The following is a 12,672-nucleotide window of genomic DNA, read 5'->3' as shown; positions in this document are numbered from 1 at the left end:
CATTAATGTCATCTCAACAAATTCAATCCATGGTTCTACCAGGAGGCGATATAAAGGTGTTAGCTTATGCTGACGATATTGCAGTGGTAACCTCTGATCCGGAATCTGCATTAATTGAAATAGAAAATCTGACAGGCATGTTCGGCAATGTATCCGGATACAAACTTAATAGCCAAAAACCCCAGGTCATATGCTCACCAGGCCTATGTATTAATGATAGCAGGGTTACTATAGAGGCTAGATATTTAGGTATTAAAATTAGACTGATGCCACAAAAGTTAGTCTCATCAAATTGGGCAGATATATTAGTGTCAGTAAAAAATCAACTTGATAAAATAGAATGTCTGCATTTATCATTAGTAGGGAGACGCAATGTTTTAAAAAGGACTATCCAACCGAAAGTTTTATATTATTTTCGAGCAATACCACTGGAAATTCCCACATTAGAACTGAAAAAATTGCAATCTATAACTGATCGATTCTTATGGAGTGGGAAAGCAACACGGAGAGCATCTAAATTTATGACTTTACCAATCTTAAGGGGGGGCTGGGGAGTCCCAAATTTCGTACTCTATTATTTGTCATGCCTTATTCAAAATGTTAAATATTTTTCAATTGGCGGAACTCCACCTTCATGTGAAAGCCCTGATATTTTCTCTCTTTTATTAGGTCCACAATCTCGTCAAATGCTACTTCGTTTCACAGAACCCAGCTATTATAAAAGAACTAGATTCAAACTTATATGGTCTGCTTTCAAAGGATGGCGTTCTATTCAGAAGCTCATCTCATTGGGCCGTATTAACTCTTATACTCCGTGTAATTCTATAGAACTTCTCCCGGTAATCTTCAGGGATCGTACTATGGGCCTCTGGCGGGAGAAGGGTATAACAGTTATGGGTGACATGGTTAAAAACGGCACTATTGCCTCATTTCAGGAGTTAAGAGACCAATTTAGCCTGTCGAAACATGACTTCTTTAAGTATTTGCAAATAAGGAATTTTTTCCATACACACCCACATATTGTACCATTATGTCGCAATGAATTTATGGAAATATTAAAAAAACCAACACGCATAGGGACCATTTAAAATTATCTGTTAAACTTACATCAGGACGATATGGATCAACAGGCATCAAAATGGTGCACGGGACTAGGCACATCAGCAGTACCATTTCAAGAATCAATATTCATGGCTGATAAAATTATTCTTTTTGCCAATTTATATTCTCAACATTATAAAACTTTATTTAATCTTTATCACACACCACTTAAAATGTCAAAATGCAGTAATGCATATAACGGGAAATGTTATAGGTGTCAATGTGACTTGGCAGATATTATACATATATTTTCAGACTGCCTTATATTAAAACCTTTTTTTATTTCTATAGAACTCTTTTTAGCACATATTACTAAATGCGATGTAAAAATCTCTAGAGTGATGATTTTTTTTGGTTTATCGAATGACAATGAATTGTTTCTAGGTTATCAAGAGAATAGATATGTTATATTCATGGCCATGGCTGTAGCTCGCCTTTGTATATCATCAATGTGGTTAAAACCCGAGGCACCTACACATGAAATGTGGCGAGAAAATTTTTATAATATCTTTAACTTGGAGTTTAATCTCTATCGCATTAAATCAATTAGGAAAAAGAGAAGAGGGTACAAAATTTGGCAGACTTTAATAGATTATTTGGATCAGCAGTGATTATTGTTTATGTTATTTAATAACATAAAGATATTGCCTAGATTGTATATATTTGATGTTAAAACCACTTCGTGATTTTTATCTCTATGTATGTTGAATATTTGTGTTATTTTTGTATACATGACTTTGAACTGAATCAATAAAAAAATTAAAAAAATTAAAAAAAATGTGCTGGGTGAAACAAAGTCACTCAAGGAAACCTTGAATTGATGTGGAATCTTCAACAGCTCTGCAGGACCAAAAATGTCATAATCAGTTCGGTCCCAAGCTATACCACCAGTAATAGGAACGGCTGTGATGTTCACTGATGTCAAGTCTCTTTATTCACAATGAAATGATTTGTGTGCCTTGAGCAGTAAGTTGATGTTCTTACTTGCTGTGTCCATTTTACTATATCTTCCATTTATCAGCATTCCCAAACTTAATACAAGAATTAGCCAAAGTAGAAGAAAAAGTACGCCTAGCACAATCCAAAGTTCAACCCATGGTGAAACCAGATAAGTCTTTTCCATGTGATGAAAACGTTCGGTTGCTTGTTCCTTAAAAGTTGTATTTGCTGGCGTTGTTTCAGGTTCCCTGGGATCCTCGGAAAACATATCAAAGTTAAATAGCCAGAGGCAGTTCTATCAATGGTAGGTATTGCATCAGGATTACTTGAAATCAATGGAGTTACTGGACCCTTCGTCATATTAGTATAGTCAGATTTGAGATCATTGTAGACAGGAGTGTCTTGACAAACTGTTATTTGGGTTTCAAGAGGCACAAGTTCCACAGCTTTATTGCTGAATCCTTCTTGTCACACTGTAGATTCCTCGAAGGTGATGAGTCTCTCAGTTTGAACCTCTTGGATAGTATCAAGATTTGGTTGTCTGCTACATCTTTGGAGTCCACTGGGCCTACTACTTATGATTGGCCACATGATGTGGTTTTACCAGGTCGATAGATACGAACCTGACCGTCCTGCTCCCAGCAGAAGCGGTCGCTCCACACGCTGCTCCCTGCCTCACTTGGTATCGTAGCGATCCCCCCTTGCACTGCTTTAGCCTGTATAATTATTTTATTTTAATTCGTAGCGATAGATTGCCCCACCTGCCTACTATTATTTACTAAATTGCTGAGGTTAATGAGATCGTAGCGCTTGATTGCCAAGGTGCGCTTGTACGACTTTTTGACTTGTGCTGTACTGCCTGCAGATTTATTTGTGCCTGATTGTGCCGGCACCACTGCCATTTGCATCGCGCTATTTCAGATTGTGCCCCAGTCCTGTTTCGTTATTGGCTTGCTGCCATTTTGTTGTTGTTGTTTGTGCCTCCCTGCTCTGATCTCAAACCCTCTCCCGCCTCCTAGCTGACCCTCCCTCCCACTGATACTGACTACCCCGCTCCGCCGTGGTAGCGCTGTGACCGTCCTGCTCTCAGCAAAAGCGGTCGCTCCACACGCTGCTCCCTGCCTCTCCTGGTATTGTAGCGATCTCGCTTTGCACTGCTTTAGCCTGTATAATTATTTTATTTTAATTCGTAGCGATAGATTACCCCGCCTGCCTATTATTATTTACCAAATTGCTGAGGTTAATGAGATCGTAGCGCTTGATTGCCAAGGTGCGCTTGTACGACTTTTTAACTTGTGCTGTGCTGCCTGCAGATTTATTTGTGCCTGATTGTGCTGGCGCCACTGCCATTTGCATCGCGCTGTTTCCGATTGTGCCCCAGTCCTGTTTCGTTATTGGCTTGCTGCTATTTTGTTGTTGTTGTTTGTGCCTCCCTGCCCTGATCTCCACCCCGCTCCCGCCTCCCAGCTGACCCTCCCTCGCCCCTCCCCTTCCACTATCCACATATGACAGATGCTTTTGCCCGCAGCGTTCACGCGCAGCGGACGCGCCCCATGCATGCCGAAGGTGCGCCAAAGGTAAGCCCGTCTACGCCCGTCCGCGCCTGGACCGCGCCCAGCGCCAGACCCCCTGGTCCTCGCAAAACCCACTCCACCCGCATAACGTCTTGGCCCTTAACCCCGGACGCACACCACAATGCTCCGAAGCTGCCCCAGGACACACCCATGGACCATTCGCCTGCCACTCCTGCAAGTTCACCTGCATCAGGACCCACACCAAATCCACTTCCTCCAAACACAGCTCCGACTCTAACCACCTGAAGTGCATCCTGCTGAACACCCACCCGGTCCACAGACACGCCACTGAACTCTGGGACCTACTCGACACTACATCGCTGGACGTCGCCTTCCTTACAGAAACCTGGATGTACACCTCATCAGCGCCCAACATCGCCATAGCCATCCCGGACGCTTACAAGATCATCCGAAAAGACCGCACCAACCAAACAGGCGGAGGCATCGCCATCGTCCATAAGAACACCATCCGAATCACGACCAGCTCCGACGATAACCTCGCGACCGCCGAACACCTTCACTTCCAGATCCACACTGACCCCAGGACCACACTTAGAGGCACCCTCATCTACAGACCACCAGGAACCCGCACACAATTCAACGAAGACATCACTGACTTCATCAGCCCACATGCCCTCACATCCGAGAACTACATTCTAATGGGAGACCTCAACTTCCACCTGGAAAAGAAAAACGACAGCAACACCACCACCCTTCTGGACAACCTGGCCAATTTCAGACTCAAACAACTTGTTGACCCCACCCACATAGCCGGACACACGCTCGACCCTATCTTCACCTCCAGCAAACACATCTCCTTCAATCACACCACAGCTTTCCATTGGACGGACCACAGCTGCGTTCACTTCAACTACAAAAAGACCACGACCCACAACCCCCCACAACCTATTCCTCGAAGAAACTGGAACAAAATCACCACCAACCAACTCTTCACAGCGCTTAACCAAAACCCTCCTGCCATACCATCGGACCCAAACCAAGCTGCCACCAAACTCACACAATGGATCACCCACAGCGCTGACGAATTAGCACCCTTGAAAAACCACCAGATCAAACAAGGTAGCAAAAAGGCCCCCTGGTTCAACGATGACCTTAAGAAATCCAAGAAGTTATGTCGTACCCTCGAGAAAACCTGGAGAAAAAACCCAACCACTGACAACCTGACCACCTTCAAGGACGCCACCCGCAAACACCACCAATTGATCCGATCCACCAAGAAATCAGCATTCAAGGATCGACTCGACAACAACGCCCACAACAGCAAGGAACTATTCAACATCGTCAAAGAATTTACCAACCCCACCGCCGGCACCAACGACATCACTCCCTCCCAAGACCTCTGCGACTCTTTATCCTCTTTCTTCCACAACAAAATCGCGGACATACATAACAGCTTTGAAAACCAGTCCGAAGAACAGACCACTCCACCCACCTCCGAACCAAAACAGCACTCTCACAACCTTTGAGCCTGGAACCCAATCATTACTGAAGACACCATCCACCTGATGAACTCCATCCACTCAGGTTCACCAACCGACCCATGTCCCCACCACATCTTCAACAAAGCAGACTCCATCATCGCACCCTATCTCCGCGATGTCATCAACTGTTCCTTCAACTCCGCTACCTTCCCGGAAAGCTGGAAACATGCCGAACTCAGCGCCCTTCTGAAGAAACCCACAGCAGACCCCTCTGAACTTAAGAACTACCGCCCAATCTCACTCCTCCCATTCCCTGCCAAAGTCATTGAGAAAGCCGTCAATAGTCAGCTCGCCGCCTTCCTTGAATCCAACAACTCCCTCGACCCCTCACAGTCCGGCTTCTGAGCCAAACATAGCACCGAAACTGCCCTCATCGCGGCTACAGACGACATCCGAACGCTACAGGACAACGGAGAAACAGTTGCCCTCATCCTACTTGACCACACCGCCGCCTTAGACACAGTCTGTCATAGCACCCTCATACAACGCCTCAGCAACACCGGAATACAAGGAAAAGCTTTGGACCGGATCATCTCATTCCTCGCTGGAAGAACCTAGAGAGTCCGCCTCCCCCTATTCAAATCAGAAGCCACCGAAGTCATCTGCAGCGTACCACAAGGATCATCACTCAGTCCCACCCTCTTCCACATATACATGAGTCCCCTCGCATCCATTGCGCGCCAACACAACCTCAACATCATCTCCTACGCAGACGACACCCAGCTGATCCTCTCCCTCACCAAAGACCCAAACACCGCCAAAACCAATCTACACGAAGGAATGAAAGAAGTAGCCGAATGGATGAAGAACAGCTGTTTAAAACTAAACTCGGACAAAACGGAAGTCCTCATCTTAGGATCATCCCCCTCTGCCTGGGACGACTCATGGTGGCCACCGGCCCTGGGTACAGCACCCATACCTACAGATCACGCACGTAACCTGGGCTTCATGCTAGACTCCTCCCTCTCGATGACCAGACAAGTCAACGCCGTCTCATCTTCATGCTTCAACATCCTACGCATGCTAAAAAAATCTTCAGTTGGATCCCCACCGAAATAAGAAAGACAGTCACCCACGCACTGGTCACTAGCCGACTAGATTATGGAAATACCCTTTACGCCGGAACCACAGCCAAACTACAGAAAAAACTCCAACGCATCCAAAACACCTCAGCCAGACTCATACTGGACATCCCCCGTCAAGCTCACATTTCCGGTCACCTGAAAGACCTCCACTGGCTCCCCGTCAACAAGAGAATAACGTTCCGTCTCCTCACCTATGCACACAAGGCCCTCTACGACCTAGGACCCGAATGCCTCAACACACGACTGTCCTTCTACACACCTACCCGCCAACTACAATCATCCAATCAAGCCCTTGCCGCAATTCCGCGCATCCATAGATCCACCATGGGAGGAAGATCCTTCTCCTACTTAGCGGCCAAAACCTGGCATTCTCTCCCCACTCACCTCCTCCTTACACAGAACCACCTCTCCTTCAGAAAGCAGCTAAAAACCTGGCTTTTTGATAAGTAATGCACCCACCCTCCCTCATGCGCCTTGAGACCCTCTGGGCGAGTACTGCGCTATACAAATTCCTGAACTTGAACTTGAACCTGTTCTCCTTTCTTCCAGCAAGGGGCAGCAGTAACACTGTTCTTGATCCGTGGATTGCTAGTACAGGTACAAGTTGTCTGTAAGAAGGCCCAAATTCCTTCTGATCCGCAATCTTTTCTCTGACTAGATCCCCAATCTTTGGAATCCAGGCATGTCTTGCTGGGATGGGTGGTTCCCCTTCAGTGGTCGTTGGCTTCTGTAATGTGTTGCTTTGACTTCTCCTTGTTTCATTTAAGTCCTGCAAAACAGCCAAACGGTCTTTGATATCAAAAGGTTTTTGTTCTACCACTGAAGTGTGACGATCAAGGTCCTGGTCAATCATTCTAGTACCAAAAAGGATTTCATATGGAGTGATTCCACCCAGAGAATTTCTTGGCAGATTATTTAGACTACGTTGGACACTTATTAGATGTTTGACCCACCCGTCACCCAAGCCTAATACCCTAACTGCTATAGATTGCTTTATGTCCCGTTTTTTTCTCTCCACTACAGAATTTCCCTCAGGTTGGAATGGACTAGAATACAACACCCAGATTGGCCATGGCCCCCTTGTAAGCTTTTGGAGCTAAACGCAGGACCCTGGTCAGAATGTAGCGTGCCAACTGCGTATGTGCCGATAAAGACTCGCAAATCTTTTATAACACTTCGGGCGTCAACCGAGCGATGAGGCCGCATCCAAATGAACCTTGAGCATGAATCCATTGTGACCATGATATATTTATAGTTACCATCCATCTGTAAGGGACCGCAGTGGTCCAGGTAAATGCATGCTAATGGTTTATCAGAAATTAGAAGTGGTGTCTGCGCCGGGCGTTTCACTGTAAAACCTTCATTTTCTGGCAGATTTCACATTCCAAAACATAGTTTCTGGTCTGTTTCTTCATGCGTGGCCACCAGTATCTTTGTTTGAATAATGACACTGTGGTGGAAACACCTGCGTGTGCAGAGGTGAGCCCTTCATGTGCTGCTAAGATTAGTCCTAATCTATGTTCCATGTGTGGAATTACTCTATCCCCCCACTCCAGGGATTGGAGCAAAAGGAACATTATTTACATCAGTTATATATGAGTATTTGAGTGGAAAGCCTTTTGGCAATGTTTCACCGCTGTCTTTGTTGGAAGTGGCAACAGCCTGCATTATTTTGCTGTCTATTTTTGCTTTCGAACGAGTAATTGCAGCTACGGAAGCCGTTTGTACAGCTGCCTTCGCGGCTTCGTCAGCCAATGAATTCCCTGCAATGTGAACGCCATCAAGCTGATGATTCAGTGTATGGATCACGTCTGTCTTTTGTGGTTCTTTCTGTAATTGAACTACTTATCCCCAAAGCAACTTATGCTTGATTGTGCCAACTTTTGCATCTTTGAAACCATTTTAAATCCAATTCTGCAAGTATTCATTGTAAGATTGAACGCAGTAATATGAATCGCACACTATGAGTGTGGGGAATTCGCAATCAGTATTTTCAAGCGCCATCTTAAATCCTTGAAGTTCAGCTCGCTGAGCTGTACAATCTCCGAGAGATTGTGTTTTTATGGCCATAGGTCGGAATATACCATTGCGCCAGCAACCTTTGACGATCGCGCATGCAGCACTATAAGCTTGTTTACCCCCAATTGCGGGTTGTGCTGATCCGTCTGTATAAATTATACACTTGAACTGTTCTAGAGGCAGAATCTCAATGGGTAGAGTACATTCTTGTTCGTATTGTAGAAATTCTTGTGATTTCAAATAGGGGTCAAAAACGTATTCAACGTCTGTTGCAGCAAGAGAGTTAACCCATTGTATCCATCTTGGATGTAAAGCCTTTGCATTTGGAATGCTTGCTTTTGTCACTGTCTCTAAGGCAGGTACAGGAGTAATGACCATTATGCGTTTACCCTGTGCGAGGGCTCTCTCATTCGCTACTGCAGTTTTGAACCACTGTCAGAATTTTTTCTGTAGAAGTGAATTTCATTTCAGCTTGTGTGTACAAGTGTGATTTATAAGCAATTGGTACTTTTTCACCTTCATTAAAGGTTAAGTACATGAATCCACATCTTCCTGGGATTATTCTGAATACAAGGTTGCGTACGTTTAAGCATGTCTGTAAATGGGTTGTTACTTACATGTCTGTTTGCACTGAACGCGAAATTTCTGTGTGTTTTTGAGTCCAATTAGTAGTTTTGAAATCAGGTCTGATTACTTCGTAGAGAGGTTAAACCCTTTCTGCGTAGTTGAGAATGTAAGGGCCAGATGTAGGTAATCACATATTACCGATTCCTAAATACCGAATTTTACCGATTCGGTATTTAGGAATTGGTAAATGTGATTTAGCTAATGATTCGGTAAATATTACCGAATCTGTAATATTCGGTATTTACCGATTTGGTATTTACTGAATCGGTATTTCTCATTCATTCCTACGGGCCTGGAGGCCCAAAGCTATGAATGGGAAATACCGATTCGGTAAATACCGAATCGGTAATAGGGGGAAGACTTACAAGGGTGGCAGGGTGTCCCATTGACACCCTGTTTGCCCCCTGAATAGTGCATGGGTGCACATGTGGCACACATACATGCCCAAAGGGCATGTATGTGTGCCACATTGCACTGTTAAAAAAGCACAAAATTGCTTTTTTAATGGTTTTTGATATTTACCACCAACTTGTAGTTGGTGGTAAATAACAAATCCTTAAATGAGAAATGCACTCACTTGAGTGCTCCCCACAGTAGGGATTTGGTAAATTACCAAATCGGTATCTTAAGGATTCAGTAATTTGCTGATTCCTTAAATTACCAATTCGGTAAATTACTGAATCCTTCAATTTGGCCTCCTACAGCTAAAAAGCCTAATACCGGTCGGTAACGGCTGAAATTCTGTCATTTCGGCTGTTACCGGACGGTATTAGGCTACCTTCATCTGACCCTAAGTTTTTCCAAAATTTAGGAAACCTGGAATTGTAAGTTTTTCAATGTTTTTGGAGGTTGGAGCAGCATACTTTTCTAAAAAGTTGGCTGCCAGGCTTTTGCCTTCACTTGATAACTCGTATCCTAGAAAGAGGACATTGAGGTGGGCAATCCTTGATTTCTTAAAGTTGAATTTATACCCCTCAGAAGCAAATCCAACTATAACGGTATACACTCTGTTCAAGTGCCTGACCATGTCATTGTCTGTTAGATACATGTCATCGACATAAGATAATGCATCATCATCATATGTTTGTACTAACTCTGTTACTCTAGCTGAAAATAACCCTGGACTATTCTTGAATCCCAGGGGGAAACGACAGAAGTGACGCTGTGTCCCCATAATTGAGAAAGCTGTCAAGTACCTGCTTTCAGGTGCAATGTTTTCACAGAAGAAACTGTTAGAAATATCTAATGTAGTTTTATATTTTTTATGCGCAAAGTTATTCATTAGTGCTGAACTGTGTGCATTTTGTACTGCAAACGTTTTGCAACAGGATTTTAAATGTCTGTAATCCAAAACTAGACAATATGTATTGTCCTGTTTGGAGACAGGAAACAAAGGATTGTTCATTGACGAGGTGCATGTTTTAATCACCCCTTTGTATTCAAGTTGATCTAATATTTCACTGACCTGTTTTTTAGCTTCTTGCTTTACTGTATACTGCCTTTGTACAGTTGGTTGAGTTTTTAACTGGATTTTATGGTGAGGGGAATCCTCTTTCCATCCTACATGCTTTTTATATAATGCTGGAGCCTGGGCTACGGTCCATTTTCTGGCATAGGTGTATTTTAAGTGAATTGGAATGTGATTGGAGAAGGCTGGCATAATGATGTCTTCGCCATGTGGACAGTGGCGGCTGGTGACATTTGAAAGTGGTGTGCCGTAAATACTGCACTGTGGCGAGCGAGCGCAGCGCAACGAGTGAGGCCGAACCACCTATGGGGGGTCGGGGCTTCTCCCACGAGAACATTTTGAAAAAAGTGGGCAAATGGTGCATTCTCAAGCACATTTCAGTAAGAGGTGGCTTGGCGAATACATCTCTGGGAGTAGCCAGACAAGTCTCTTTACACTTGCACAGATACATCTCTCTCCCTGCATTCATATAGGCACAGTCACCCTGCACTCATAGACCCCTTACTCACCCTTCCCTGACACATCACTAAGCCAGCATTCACCCATCCACATCACTCACCCTGGCCTCACACAGGCACCCTGCTCACCCTGCACTCACACGGACATCACTAACCCTGGACTCACACAGGCAAACTGCTCACCCTGCACTCACACAGACATCACTCACCCTGGACTCACACAGGCACACTGCTCACCCTGCACTCTCACAGACATTACTCACCCTGGACTCACACAGACATCACATACCCTGGACTCACACAGGCACACTTCTCACCCTGCACTCACACAGACATCACTCACACTGGACTCACACAGGCACACTGCTCAACCTGCACTCTCACAGACATCACTCACCCTGGACTCACACAGACATCACTCACCCTGGACTCACACAGGCACACTGCTCAACCTGCACTCTCACAGACATCACTCACTCTGGACTCACACAGGCACACTGCTAAACCTGCACTCACACAGACATCACTCACCCTGGACTCACACAGGCACACTGCTCAACCTGCACTCTCGCAGAGATCACTCACCCTAGACTCACACAGGCTCACTGCTCAACCTGCACTCACACAGACATCACTCACCCAGGCTAATTCTAAAATGTGGGAACTCATTTTAGAGATGTTTATAAATAGTTACAAATTAGCATTTCCGTTTTCCCCTATGGACTTTGTACAATTTCTGTGGAAAAATATGCCTTTTGGCGGAGACTCAAAGCACTGGAATGTCGAATTTGCTGCCTTGTACTGTCAAGCCACCTGCTAGTCGAGTGGTGTTTCTTTAAACTCATGTGTAAGTAAGACTACATTAGTATGCTTGAGATTAGGCTGCATTTCAATAAACTGAAGCGATAATGTGGTGTCCCATAAAGCAAGTAAAAGATTCGTAATTGAGTGCTATGCTGCGACATGGATGGATGGTGACACTTCACAAAATTATAAAAAACAAAAGCTTAATCTATAAAACTTCGACACAGGCACAGCAGTACTATAATTATTAAAACATATAATAATCATGTCGTACTTCCCTCTAGGGTTAAGGGCTGCTGTTGTAAATATCCCACTAAAGAGAGTCGGGGGGAGGGGACAAAAACGAATGAAAGAGTAATTTCCCCCCATTTCATATAGGATGCTACTACCTCTTCTCTCTCTGTATAAATAATTATTGCGTGCTCACTCACCTTGAACACGTCCTTTCCCCACTCTAGTCACAACATTTATTGACAGTCGGGAGGTCACAGTTTTGTCTGGAGCACCGGTGATTATGTGCTGCTGCTACCACCTGTGAGTGCTGGGGCAAGCTGGGAGCATCTCCGAGAAAGTGAAGGAGGGTGGGTGGAATAGTCAGGAGCCTAGAGGCCCAGGATGGTGAGGACTGAAGAATGGCTACAGGCACGCAGACTGGAATACCAGTGGCCTGCCATGTGAGAGAGTGCGCACAGGCCACCAAACACATTGCAGCATGTCTCTGTCTAATGAGGGGGCTTTCTCCCTTCTCCCTCCACCCGCTCCACTTGCATGCCCTCGACACTGCGGCAAATCACGTCTTCGGTGCTGAGAGGACTACAACACAATACTTCAAGGCACCCAGAGAGATGACTGAGGCACCTACAGAGCTCTGGGACAAGTAATGGGCAAAACCCAATGAACACTGCGAAGTGACCTGGGTGACACAGGAGTTTGAGCTCAGTTACACTGCACCGTCTAAAAAGACCCATAATGAAGACATAGGCCAAAGTGGTCATTCCAGGTAGCGTTTCACAGTGCACTTCAGGCAACAAGACAATCTGCCAAGACAGAAGACCACGTCATCGGGGTGAAGACAATCTGCTTGTGGCCCTGCAC

Source organism: Lissotriton vulgaris, chromosome 3_2 (assembly GCF_964263255.1).
Source record: "Lissotriton vulgaris chromosome 3_2, aLisVul1.2, whole genome shotgun sequence".
NCBI classification, from domain to species: domain Eukaryota; kingdom Metazoa; phylum Chordata; class Amphibia; order Caudata; family Salamandridae; genus Lissotriton; species Lissotriton vulgaris.
This window is presented reverse-complemented; position numbering follows the sequence as displayed.